The sequence below is a fragment of the Myiozetetes cayanensis genome, unplaced genomic scaffold (genome assembly GCF_022539395.1).
Source record: "Myiozetetes cayanensis isolate MyiCay16 unplaced genomic scaffold, myiCay2020 scf6-25, whole genome shotgun sequence".
Taxonomy (NCBI): domain Eukaryota; kingdom Metazoa; phylum Chordata; class Aves; order Passeriformes; family Tyrannidae; genus Myiozetetes; species Myiozetetes cayanensis.
The window spans coordinates 40,339,381-40,352,293 of NW_026087853.1; the positions used below are offsets into that span (position 1 = coordinate 40,339,381).

The window sequence follows — 12,913 nt, forward strand, 5'->3', positions numbered from 1 at the left end:
GGGAGGTGGGAAATCAACATGCTACAGATCTGGCTACCCTTTAGAGAGCCCACTCCTGCAGACTGCTTACTATGAACGGAATGGATTTACAAGAGCTCTGCAATTTCTCTCTCCTTGTCCTATCCCACGTTTCCTAAACTTTGCCGGTTTGTTGTTCATAAAGCATGAGCGCCTCAACGCAGGGATTACATTTGCAAGAGTTTGAAAAGATTGCAACAGGTAAGTATCTTAAGTGTTGCACCTTGAGGCCCCAACCCACCCATGATTAATTGCAGTTACAAGGACTATTGCAACCTCAAAGGTCTCATTTAGAAACAAGATGCTTTTGTATGACATCAATTATAGAAAGAACTGTGTGTCCTGAGACACACGAGGTTGAACTTAATGACCTTTCATGTTTCATGCTAAGGGAAACAAGACCAAAGAAATTAAATGAAAACATGCTTTGATAGGTCTATTCCTTTTATTAGTTTAATATAAATAAATGTTTCTTACATTTCCTGTTATTAAATATATATGCACACAAAATAGCTTTTCACACAGATACATAATTAATAGAAATCAAAGGCTTCTGTTCTACTTGTGGAAAACAATTAAATTCATAGCAGGATTACAATTCCATTGGATTCAACAACATACTGTCTGCAGTGACATTGATTAAAGGCATGAAACTATCATACACTTCGCAATGAAAAATGGGTCAAGTCCCTGTCTTATTGGCTGACCTGTAGGTTTACAGCTGACTTTTAGAAATTAATCTTTACCATACAGCACTTATATCTGACCTATTAGGAGGGAACGTCCCTGGATTTTGTTCAGTTCCACAACAGGGGGAATCCATCCTCATGGTGATTTAGCCCACTGGGTTTTGGTTTTTGGGGTGTTTTTTTGCTTTTGTTTGTCACTCACTCAGCTGTGAAAGTGACACTGCAGAGGATCCAGCTCTCACCAACTTTTTTCCTGATTTTTTTCCAAGAGAGGCCACCTATTGCTTACTGGACACCATTTTTAGAATAGTGTGATATGCTAGGGCTAACTCTTGCTGTTACACAAGGAAAATCCTCATAGGCCTCACCTAGTGTATTTCTGACATAACACATTCCAAAGACAGGATTTTGATTACAAGTAAGTGCAAAATGCTGGGATTGTTTTCTTCCTGTTCCATACCAGCTTTTCCTTAATTTGTAAACCTACTTTAATCTGCATGGAGAATCTTGGCATTTCTGCATAAACACTCCTGTGTTGGAAAGAAACAATGTTGTTACCACAAGAGAAAAGAAGAGAGGTAATCAGAGGGAGGTTTGAGTATCACTCTCACTGGGATCATAGTGCAATTGTAAATTGTTAGAAAGAACATGCGCTTGCTGTGACCACATCACACTATTTTCTTCCACTGGCTGTCAAGGCAGTTCTCAAACTGTTTGCAGGATAAATGACACACTGCTGATTCTCACTCTTTCGTCCTCCAGAGGACCAGGCAATAAAAGAGAGGATATGGCATAAGCACCTGGAAAGAGAAAAGGTACCAGTTTGCCCAGAGTGAGAGATCTACTACAAGTCAAAGACAACACAGGAGCTGAAGTGAAGGATGGAAGGTATCAGAATGATCACCAGTCACCAAGTGTTGAGAATGAAAGTGCACTGGGCAGCTGGACAGTGTATGTAGAGGCTGGAGAAAAGCACATGGGTGTTGGGTAACCTGCTTAAGGGAGCAGGCAACTTCCTACTGGACATTCACATAAACCACACTGCAGTTACTAAGGGGATGCTGCCAATTACAGATGGGCCAGAAATAGGGAAGGAAGTACATGGGTGCCATGAAAGATGTGTTGACCTTTGTCAGAGCCTACCCATCTTTTATTATAACATCTACTCCCCACTGCACTGCAGTTGTGCTGCTCCTGAGACCTCTTGTCTGAACAACCTTCTTGTTGTGGGTCAGGACAGAACCTGCCCTGCTGTTCTCTCAAGGGAACTGATAAATCCACTGACAGAGAAGCACAGGTACAGAAAGGCAGTCCTTGGGTTTTTTTGTGTTAAAAAATAATACTGGTTATTCAACAGCATTGCTATTTTTTACGCTACTCTGTTCAGAGAGAAAGGCAGTCCTCTGAGAAGCTTACAGTCTACATTTAGAAGAAGATGAGTCACAGGCAGGGAAAGGGACTCACTGGAAGAGAAAGAACTATACAAAGGTCAAGTGAGGGGGTTTTGGATCTCTTGCTTATGGGCATCACACATTCCTGGGCAACAGGCATATTCCCCTTTTCATGGTTAATCCCAGTATTCCCATGAGCTTTGCAGGTCTGTTTCCATTTGCCACAAGGAGCAGCAAATCCCAAAGGAGCACTCAGTCAGCTGAGCTGATGGAATAGACAGGCATTTTGAATGTACTCACAACATGCACACACACATATACGTGAAGATACCTTGCCAAGGCCCCAGAGATCCATATTTCCACAGCATCTTTTATCAGTTCAGGCATGTAGTCAGTTCCAGATGACTGCAGATGCAACCTGCGTCAGGGTGGTGATGCAAGCCTAAGTCAACCCACAACTCGGCTACATTGCTCCATCACATGGAAGGCGGCCAAGCTGTATGGCAGATCACAAGAGAGACAAAAGAAAAGTATTCAGGAAAGCTAAAGGAGTAAAGACATGCACGACTAAAAAATGCAACAATAATGAACAAAAAATAAGGATGTAGAACTACCCCAAAAGGAGACAAAGCTCTGCAGCAACCCTTACAGCAGGATGGGGGACTGCTGGTTATCTGAGATGTGTCATGTGTTTTTCGTGCCACTGAGAAGAAATGTAGTCATTTGTTTCATTAAATGGCATTCTTGTACCAAGCACTAATTTTATCCCTTTACAAATATGTTTTTCACTCTAGCAAGTCAAGAGCAGCTCTTCCTTCTGTACAGTCATTCTGCTCTCATGCCTCTGTTATCATTACTCACACTTACTGAGGTGAGGCCAGATTCAAAGAAGGTCCTGGCTCTTGCGGTGCTGAGCACTGCAGCATGTCTTTGCCTAAATTCACAGATTCAAATTATGACACCCTGCCCCAGTGCACACTGAAGGCAATAAGTAGAATACCTAAGAATATAATCTTCATTATCCATCCTGTTAAATGAAAATCTCTACAAGAACCAGTTAGACATGCCAACAAATCTCTCAAGACACCTCGTCCACTGCTGAGTTGATCCTAACGCTGGGGTGAGGTAGGACACCTTGTGTGGAATTCTCGACCCTCAGCCTTTCCTTAGGCACCCACTCCATCACCTTGCTGGGGTCGTGGTACCCCTCCAAGTTCACATGCTATTTAGCACTCACCTAGGAACTCAGTTTTCCCTCTTCTGCCTGAAAGGGCAGCAAAGTGTTTTAACAGCATGGCACAGACGTGTGCTGGGCGAGGTGATTTTGGCTGAAGCTGTTGCACAGCATACAGAATCACAGAATCAATCATCTTATCATATAAGTACAGAATGGTTTGGGCTGGAAGGGACCTTGAAGATCATCTAGTTCCAACCCTCCCTGCTGTGGGCATGGGCACCTTTCACCAGATCAGGTTGCGCAGAGCCCCATCCAACCTGGCCTTGAACACTCACAGGGATGGGGCATCCACAACTTCTCTGGGCAACCTGTTCCACTGCCTCACCACCCTCAGTAAAGAATTTTTTCCTAACAACTGGTTTTCCATAATCTGAAATGATGTGAGGGAAAGCCAGTGGGACTGGAGGGGCTGGAGCAGACATTCTCAGTGCCATCCTGTGCATAAATCTTAAGCATGTCTTAAAGCCGTGTATTTGGGCAACACTGAAAGCAGGTATTTATGTAACCCTCTTCCCTCCAAGCAGGTGCTTGGGGATCCACGTTTCAGACTTGGGCCTTGCCAGCAGCAGCCAGCCAGCTCTCGCTGCCAGCCCTACAGGACTGCCATGGGCCTAACACAGGGCACCTCAGCACTTGTGAGAAGGCGCACCAGGCACTGAACAACCACAGAAGAGCTGATTGTCCCTGCTCTGCACAGCGTACAGGAGCAAATGAGCCAGAGAGCAGTTGCTTGGGAGAAAGGGATGGACCTGGTAACATTAAGTGCCATAATAAATCAGCAGGTAAGCACAAATTTTGATTGGCATGTCACTCATCCTGCAATTGCACACTTTTGACTATAGTTTATATGAGAAGGATAGGGACTTGCAAACACAAGTCAGCTTTGAAACACAAGTCTTAGCTTTGAAATTGAGCCATTTAGGCATTTTAGGTTACCACACTGTGTAAAAGCTATACACTCCTTGTTTCTTAAATAAATTTCGCCATCAGCAACCTGCCCTTCTGCTTTAGGGAATAAAGTCCTAAATTTCTCAACAACAAAACATTCCAGATAAACGTAGCAATGGAAGATAAACAGAACCTAAAGACTAGACAGTAGCTGGCATATTAACTAGTTGAGTCTATAGACTGTAAATTTAGCATGCCAAGCAGATGTACACAGCTCTTTACAAGAAGGTCTGTTCAGCTTCCCTTACAAACAGGAAATAATACAAATGGCACTAAAAACTTCTTGTACTTTGTACAGGGTTTTTTCACTTTTATCTTCTGTGGATTAACAGGTGAGTCTCCTGTAAAATCTCAAAATTTCTCTTTTTATTGCCATTCCCCATTTAGAGTATTCAGAAGTGATTACAATAGGGAGATCCAGATCCTCTCATCATGCAAACCAAGGAAAGGCTTGAGTAGGACATGCATATAAAGTGGTGTTTGTTTTTTTTAATCACCAGCGACACTGGAAATCAAGTACGACTAAAAAAAATCTAACAGTTGTGCATGCTGCAAATCCAAGTGCAACATGTGTTTACTGGAGAGACATAATATGGCCATGGCAACAGATGATTAACCTTCTTCAATCCTACAGCCCCCTGAAATATATTGATTTTGAGCTGAAAATATCATCTCTTTGAATGAAATACAGTGTGCTCATTGTTTAATCCTTGATGTCTCTTCTACCTAGTTTCGTAACTATAGATAAGTGATACAGATACTTGTCCACATAAAATGAACAAAGTTCAGGAATGCATGTCCCTCACAGCACTGCCAACACTCAGTCTCACCTTGCATCATACATTCACTTTCAGATGCAGATGATGGACTATATCTGGACTATATACTCTATATATGGACTATATATTAATAAACCCTGTCTCTTCATCCATAACCCATTATTCATCCACTGCACTGTATTACATACACTCAATCCTCTTTCACAGCATCCTTTTGTGGAGCATATTGAATGTGAGATTGTGTCTATAGGTCTCCCTCCACCCTGCTGCACCACATCTCTGAAAGAGTCTGTCTAGCACAAGCTGGTACATACCCAAGAGACAGAAATCATGTGACATTTCCTCTCTCACACATAACAATTTACCTCTTCCATCATCATATCCTTTCTTAAAAAAACCATCATCATCCACTTGCCAGACAGTTCTGGTGCCCCTGCCATAACCTGGCACTTGTAGAAGACTTTGTCTTGGCCAGTCCCAGTATTTCACAAACATGAATTAAGTTTTGAAGAATGCCTGTTAACCACATTGTATCACTCCTAGAGGAAATGGGATGGTAGCAAGTTCAATTAGGAACCCACCAGGGGCAGAAGCTGATAGCAAAAAAAAAAAAAAAAAATCTGTTTCCTATCTATCTTTAACATCCAGTTATGCATCTGTATTTTTTTCTTCAAATTCTTTGTACTTCTACAAAATGACTACTACTTCAAGTACTTCGTACTTCTACTTCAAGACTTCCTAAAGAGTCCTACCGTTAGTTTTAACCATTAAAGGTAGCATTTCAAAACCACCCTTGTTTGAAAATAATGTAAGACCAAAGACATCACAATAACATTTCCACCAAGAACGCCATCTATTCAGGGGATGTAAAACACTATCCCTCTGGAGACATCAATGGAAATCTGAAGATTTACAGCAGCTCCAAAGTATGCCTACAAATAATAATTAAAAATAAACAAACATTAACAATAAAAAACCGCAACCCAAAAAATGCTGCTGCAGGCTGCCTTGAACCATCCCTTTCCATCCCTCACTGTTACCAAACCAAGCTTTAACATACTTTGTTTTGTTCAGTGTCTAAGTTCTCAGTTCTTCTATATATTGATCCTCTATTACTTTTGCTCATTAGCCAGCATGCACAGCAAATGAGGTTTATGTGTATTTGTACATATCTGAGTATACATATGTACATATTCCCCCCAGAATTGTTTACATAAAACCAGCCAAAGAATGGACTTGCCCTACTCTTAGTAGATCTAATTTTTGTTTAATATTAAAATATTAGCTGTTTTGCTTTTGTTATTGAATCACACAAATGTCATTACCAACCTTGTCACGTGAACGCTTCTCACTTCCATGAATTCTCTCCTCCAATCAGTACTATTTCAAGAGGCATAATGCAGCACAAGAGAACAAGAAACTGGTGACACTAGTGGAAGTGCCTCTTTTTGCAGTGGAAAGCCTTGTAGGATGACAGTGGCAACGCAGGTCAGAAAATTTTACTTTGCTGAAGACCTAACACTGTGTTCCCACCATTTCAGAGGGAAAGTCCACAACTTCCTTCCAATTCAAAAAAGTCAAGAAAAGAAGAAGAGAAAGAACCTGAAGAACCTGCTATGAATAGAATTATTTTCTTTAAAGAATCAGACTCATGATGGAAGAGAGGAATATTTTTCAGAAATGTGGGTTAGATAACAAGCAGGCACGTTTCATTCCATACTCATACAATCACTTTTATGGTCACACTTCTGCCCTGTAAGCCTCAAGATTCAATCTGCAGCTAAATCCCACCTTATGGAAAAAATGTGCAAGAAAACATTTAGAAATAATACATATTTGTTTTTTTGTTTTCCAAGTCTTTCATGTTGTCTCATACCAAATGAGCCTTCCATTTTCATGACTTGTTCACCTCCAGGCATATGAAGGAAGTTAATCCCTATAATCCATTCACTCCTTTGCCTCAGCAACTATTGAAAGTACCACTGGTAGCACTTAATGCATAAATTGATGATTAGATTGATTTTATCACTTAGTTTTCTATTGACCACTGAATGGGAAGTTACCTCCTTAAAACATATTATTTCTCTTTGAATAACCTGCTACAGATGTGCACTGAGAAATAAAATTAAAATGGATGGCTGAGCAATGATTGCTTAACTCCCTGCTCTGTGGAGATTTCCCCAATAGCAAAAAGCCAAGTAAAAACCTAAATTGTCTGCCTAGAGGACGGCAGCCTTGCTGAAAAGCAACGTTCTTTAATCATTAGGTTCTTCTGTCAGTTTTTCAGTGCTGCACTAAGTGCTGGATGTAAAAACTATGGAGTTCAAAAGGCAAAAAGACACAGGGTCTCACACCTTAGAAAGCTGATTATACATACTTTTTAGAATGCAATATCGCATTGCCCTAGATGACTTTTTCATTTAAATACTTTCCAAAAAATTGTTCCATTAAGACTTCCACAAGTAGCCCATCCAGGGGCAAGACGTCAGGTAGCACTGTGTGAATACACCTTCAGCATGGTGTCCAAACCACATACACAGTTCATAGCAAATACAACCAAACTACTCTGCCTCTATTAAGGTGCTCAAAGAAAAGAATGACTTAACAGAAAAATAAACTAGGATGACAAAAAACAGCAACACTTTCAAAGTGGACCCACTGTAAATAACCATATCCATCTCAGAATCTATTTTACTGATAAACAAGAATGCAGAATTATGTGAGGGGATATCCAGGATTCCTGAGTCGAATTCCCCACTACTACACAGAACCCAATACTGATGTTCTTTCCTGGATATATCTAACTTCATTTTAAAAGAAATTTAAACTTCTCATTTGAAACCACTTTAGAATATTGTTGGTCTGATAGTTAGAGCTCTTCCTGCAATGTCCAGCAAACTCTACCCATTATCCCCTTTACACGCATTTGTTTTGCTTCTTTACTCTAATCTTGAGCTCACATAATTATTTTCCTTCCCTATATAAAAACAGTGTAATTGTCACTTCTGTGCCTTTCTGTTAAGCCTCTCTATTCCTCTTAACATCCATGTGGTCCTTTTCTGCATCTGTTCCATCCATCTGTTTAAATCCATTTAATCTGAATGTGGGTGATAGCTGGGCTCCAGATTGGGTCTTACTAATGCCATGTACTTTGACAGTAATATTTCCTATACACACAGTAAATCCATCTCCTAACGCTTTCTAGGACACCACCTTTTTTTTTATTTTCCCAGCCATGTCACATAGCATGCTATCATTCTGCTGCTGACTACTGCACCAAGCACCAACTCACCACTGAAGTGATGAACTCTTTCAGAATAAATTGTGATTAGTTTCTATTTGCATCACTAAATCTCACCTAATTCTATTAATCTCAGTTTTGATTCATCTTGTTGGTACATGGATATTCCAATCCTCCTCTCTATCAATACAGCCCACCATTTCTTTGTCATAAGATTTTATCACTATTCTACTTTTTCACTGGTGTCACTAAGGAAAGAATTCCAATACAGTCTTTGAAAACACGAGTTTGCAGCCTTCTTTCCACCTATTCTCTGTCAGTGCATATCAGAGTTAGCTTAAAATGCAACTAATCAAATTTTTTTCCATCTTACATGATTTCCTCCCACTGCACAGTACCAATTTCCTCACAGTGAAACATGTAAGGTAACAAATTAGTCTAGCACTGTCTTCTTTTGCTAAAACTGCGCTGCATTTCAAGCCACCTTTCTCTGTGTTTTTATTTCACCCTTCAAAAATTGTCCTACAGCTAAGTGTACAATGGCTGTCAGAGTAAATCATCTGTATCACTAATCTTGTCTTTCTTTTGGGTACCCTCAACGATTTGACCCCCTTTACATGAAGCCTCCCCTGCTTATACAGTATTTACAGTTCCATTATACTTCTCTGGAAAGGGGATATATTGTATTTATTGTGTTAATGCACAAGTACAGTGCTAATGCACTGCCACTAAAACAAAACAGAATCCAGTAAAATTTCCTACTGCAAAACTGGAAAAATATTTTTTTCAGAATGGAAATAGAGTGAGCCTAGTAAGTTTAGAACATATTACAGTATTCACATTTTCCTTGTCTTGAGCTTTTATACTTTGTTTTGTTCTGGACTTGATAATTTTGTACCTCAAGTCATCTTCAACAGCTTAACTCTGCAAGTCCAAACCACCAGGAATTATAAAGCTGGTACTTCAGGCACTTACCCCTTTTCTCTGTCTAGTAACAATTTTTTTTAATAAGAAAAACAGTGGGTTTTTTCCTCCACTGGAACAATACCTTCCCTTAAAAATAATAATAATCATCATCACTTCTTTGCTTTCTTCTGAGAATTACACCCATCTATGTATATATTAAGGACTGTATTTCAGGTGATGATTACTGGCAAAATCTGATGTGCTTTCAGACACACAAATGTTTGTGCAGCTCCTCACATACCTCCTCTCAGAACTGAACTGTAACATGTGCAATAGAAAACAAACCTACTACGGCATAGTTCCTTTTTTTTTTTGTTTGAACTCAATAGTAGGGTTTTTTGCACTTATTTGTTAACAAATAAATTATGTTTTCTTCTGAATCTCAAGAGGATTACTACTACAAAGGAAAATAACCTAATGAGAATCTTCCCTGTTTCACTCCCATGAGAAGTTTAAGCACGTTCAGCCCCAAGTTCAGCTGACTGCTGATGCATGGCACCACTATATCTCAAGACTTGTAACCAAAAAGTAAGGAAGAAAACAAAAGAACCCAAACAAAATTTACCAATTTCACTTCAGACTGATTTATTATTTTTCATTCCTTTCATACATCTCCAGTTAATTAAAAAGTTACTTTAAAACATCAGAATGTTTAACAAGAAGTTGATTTTGCACTTTGGGCCCACAATTGGCATAAATTAAATTAACACGTAGTATATTTCCTCCTCTTTCTTCCCTCCCCACTTGGTGCACAGAGAAAAAACCCTGCTATCAGGTGGACTGCCAAGTCCTGTTTGCTTCCTGGGTCTGTCCTTCCGTAGCTTCAACGCGCTTCAGCACGTTTATGCATCTTAATTTTTCCACTTCACATTACAAAAAAAAAAACAAAAACAAGCAAACCAATCCCAAAACTTGCAGATAAAAAAATGCGCCTTCCTCCTGCCACGTGCGTGCCTTTGGTACCCAAGCAGGCTGGCTGGCGGCGGAGGCCGCAGGAAAGCATCCGTGCTCGGCACGGAGTGGAAGCGCGGCCCCGCACACGCAGCGAGCCCGTCCGCCGGCGCATCGGCCCCGGGTGGCCATGGGTGCGGCGAGAGCCCCGGCGCCAGCGCGGAGGAACCGCTCGTGTTGTTTAACCAAAGCGAATCCCCTCGGGAGGGAAGGGGTTCGGGGGAGCCCTACCGAGCCTGGCCGGTGTCCCCCCGTCCAGCGGCACCGCCCGCCAGCCCGGCCCGGGCGCGGAGCCGCGGGCGGCACGGGGAGGCTCCGGCCGCCCGGCCCCGTCGACAGCGGGGCAGAGCAGGGCTGGCCGGGCACCCCCGGCCCCGGGGGAAGGAGGAACCCACCACTGACCTGCCGCCGCCCGAGGAGCGCACCCGGCCGGGCCGCGCCCCGAGGCCGCTGGTCGGGGCGCGGGGGTAACGCCGGCGCTCCCCGAGCTCTCGGGCCGGGCACGGGCCGCCCCAGCGCGGCGGCTGAGTGCGGACGGGCCGGCCGGGCGGGACAGCGGCGGCCTCACCACCCTGGGCCAGGCGGGCGCCGTCGGAACCGCTCCCGCCGTATCCCGGCCGTTCCCGCCGTATCCCAGCCGCTCCCGCCACTTCCCGTCATGCCGCGGCGCCTACAAGTCCCGCCGGGCCCCGCGGCCCCGCCGTCGTTAACCCTCTGCGGCGCTGAGGCGCCTCTGCCGGCCCGCACGGCCCCCCCGACCGCCTCTGCCGCTGCTCGCCGGGTCCCGTCCCAGACCCCAGCCCGGCTCCTGTGCGGCCTCAGGAGGAAGGGTCGCCCCCGCCCCGCCCCGGCCCGGCCCGGCCCAGCGGCGGAGCTCGCTCCGAGCGGCCCGGCCCGGCCCGGCCCAGCGGCGGGGCCCGGGCCGCTGATGCTAGGGCGGCATTCGGTGCTCCCGCACTGTGGTTTCTGGTCCCCAGCCACAGTTCTTTGTTACTGGTGTTAAGCACACGCTCCCTGCCAGATAATAAAAAGCAGTTGAAATACCTTCTACCAACTGTTTGGGGTTTTTTGTTTGTTTTGTTTGAGGGGGCAAATTGTAATAAATTAACTAAAAAATAGCTTTACAAACCCCAGAAAACTTTGGGACAAAGTTACTGGCAAATGCTGAGCTATCCTGCAGTGAAACGAATGCGAAAACTCAGTAACACATTCCTGTTCTGTCCTCCTTCCCATACACTACTTCATACAGGTGCTCAGTATACGTATGACTAACACATACAGCAGTTTGTCAGCTCCTCTCCTAAAATAAGTAGCAAACAATGTGCATGCAACTAACCTGCTGCAAACTAAAAAATAACCCAGAGAGTCATAACCCATTTATAAAGTAAGTGAGGGACAGGGGGTAGGGGGTGCAGATATCACAAGTTCAGGCAGAAGCAGCACCTCAGAGTAAAATCCACTGGGTCTCACCCGAGCCCCTCCACAGCTCAGCATCGCACCCCGAAACACATCCCGTGCACACAGACAGCTCGTCCCCTATACTTCCATTTTAATTGCAATTTTTTTTCCTTTTATGAAAGCCTCGTGCAGCAAACACAAGTCAAATGGATCTAATTTGTAGTGCTACAAACTGTAACATGCCCAGACGTCTAACTGCCTGACAGACTACACAGAAATCTGGCTTAGGCTCCAACCTCTGAAACAAATGCAAATATCCAGAAACATTCTGCTATTTCTCAAAAATTAAATTACAAGTAAAACAAACCTACTGCCAGATTTTTCATAGAAATAGTTCTTTTTAAAAAATAAATCACTACAAATTTATTATTTATTTCAAACCATAAACAACACAGAGGAAAGAAACACATACGTTTTCCTTTTTAGAAAAAAAAACTATCTATGAGAAAAGCACATATGTAGCTCCTTTTTTAAAGTTCATTTTTTAGTACCCTGCCCCTTAAATCAGCCTAACAAGCCTACAGATTTATCTAGATAAAATACAATTAGAAAACTTTTTAATGTTGCCCTGTTTTTCGCACACTTATAAGAGGTTTTTAAAGACAATTCACAGCCACACTATTTCAAACGGCTTCAGTACAATTATACAGAATTTATTCCTTACTGTAGCAATTTTTACTTTGGTATATTTTTCAAAATTTCCTGGGAAAACACAATCAATTTCCATCTAGCTTGCGCACCTACACTGCTACCTCTTTCTCTACATTTTCTCTTTATAAATCAACCACAAACATTTTATAAGTGTTTACGTATACATAATAAAGTAATAAAAAGGACAACACAACAAGAGAAATGCTCAGAACCAAACTTAAGGTGTAAATGATCTCCTCCCATGTTCCAGACGTACCTACAAAATCCCTGCTCACTGGTACAGGATTATACATTTCATTATGAGTTCAGCCGTTTTGTATTTTGTACTATTTTAGCACCCTAAATTTATAGATTTTTAAAATTGTCATGTTAAAAGGGCTTTATTTAAGAATTTCAATGAAAATAGTGTTATGTTTTGTCATATTACCATAATCCTTCTTTTTAAATCACTTAGAATTTCAGTATAACCTAATTAAGTAATTTTAAGTAAGTCTTAACCCAAATACATAGATCTAATAAAAATGTATTTTGCAAACAGGGAAAATAGACTTCTAAAATGTATTCCTCAGGTAGGAACAAAGATG

At 42.2% G+C, this 12,913-nt stretch overlaps 1 long non-coding RNA gene across 9 annotated transcripts in view; it reads right to left on the reverse strand.

Moving 5' to 3' along the window:
* Positions 1-441: 441 nt before the first annotated feature.
* Positions 442-12,913, reverse strand: part of LOC126651291 (uncharacterized) — a 76,143-nt gene continuing 63,671 nt past the window's right edge. For all 9 annotated transcript variants that reach the window (XR_007631618.1, XR_007631614.1, XR_007631613.1 and 6 more), the window contains 2 exons: positions 2,430-2,594; positions 442-1,507 (listed from right to left, as the gene is read on the reverse strand). This is a non-coding gene — a long non-coding RNA (uncharacterized LOC126651291). The remainder of the gene's footprint in view (positions 1,508-2,429; positions 2,595-12,913) is intronic.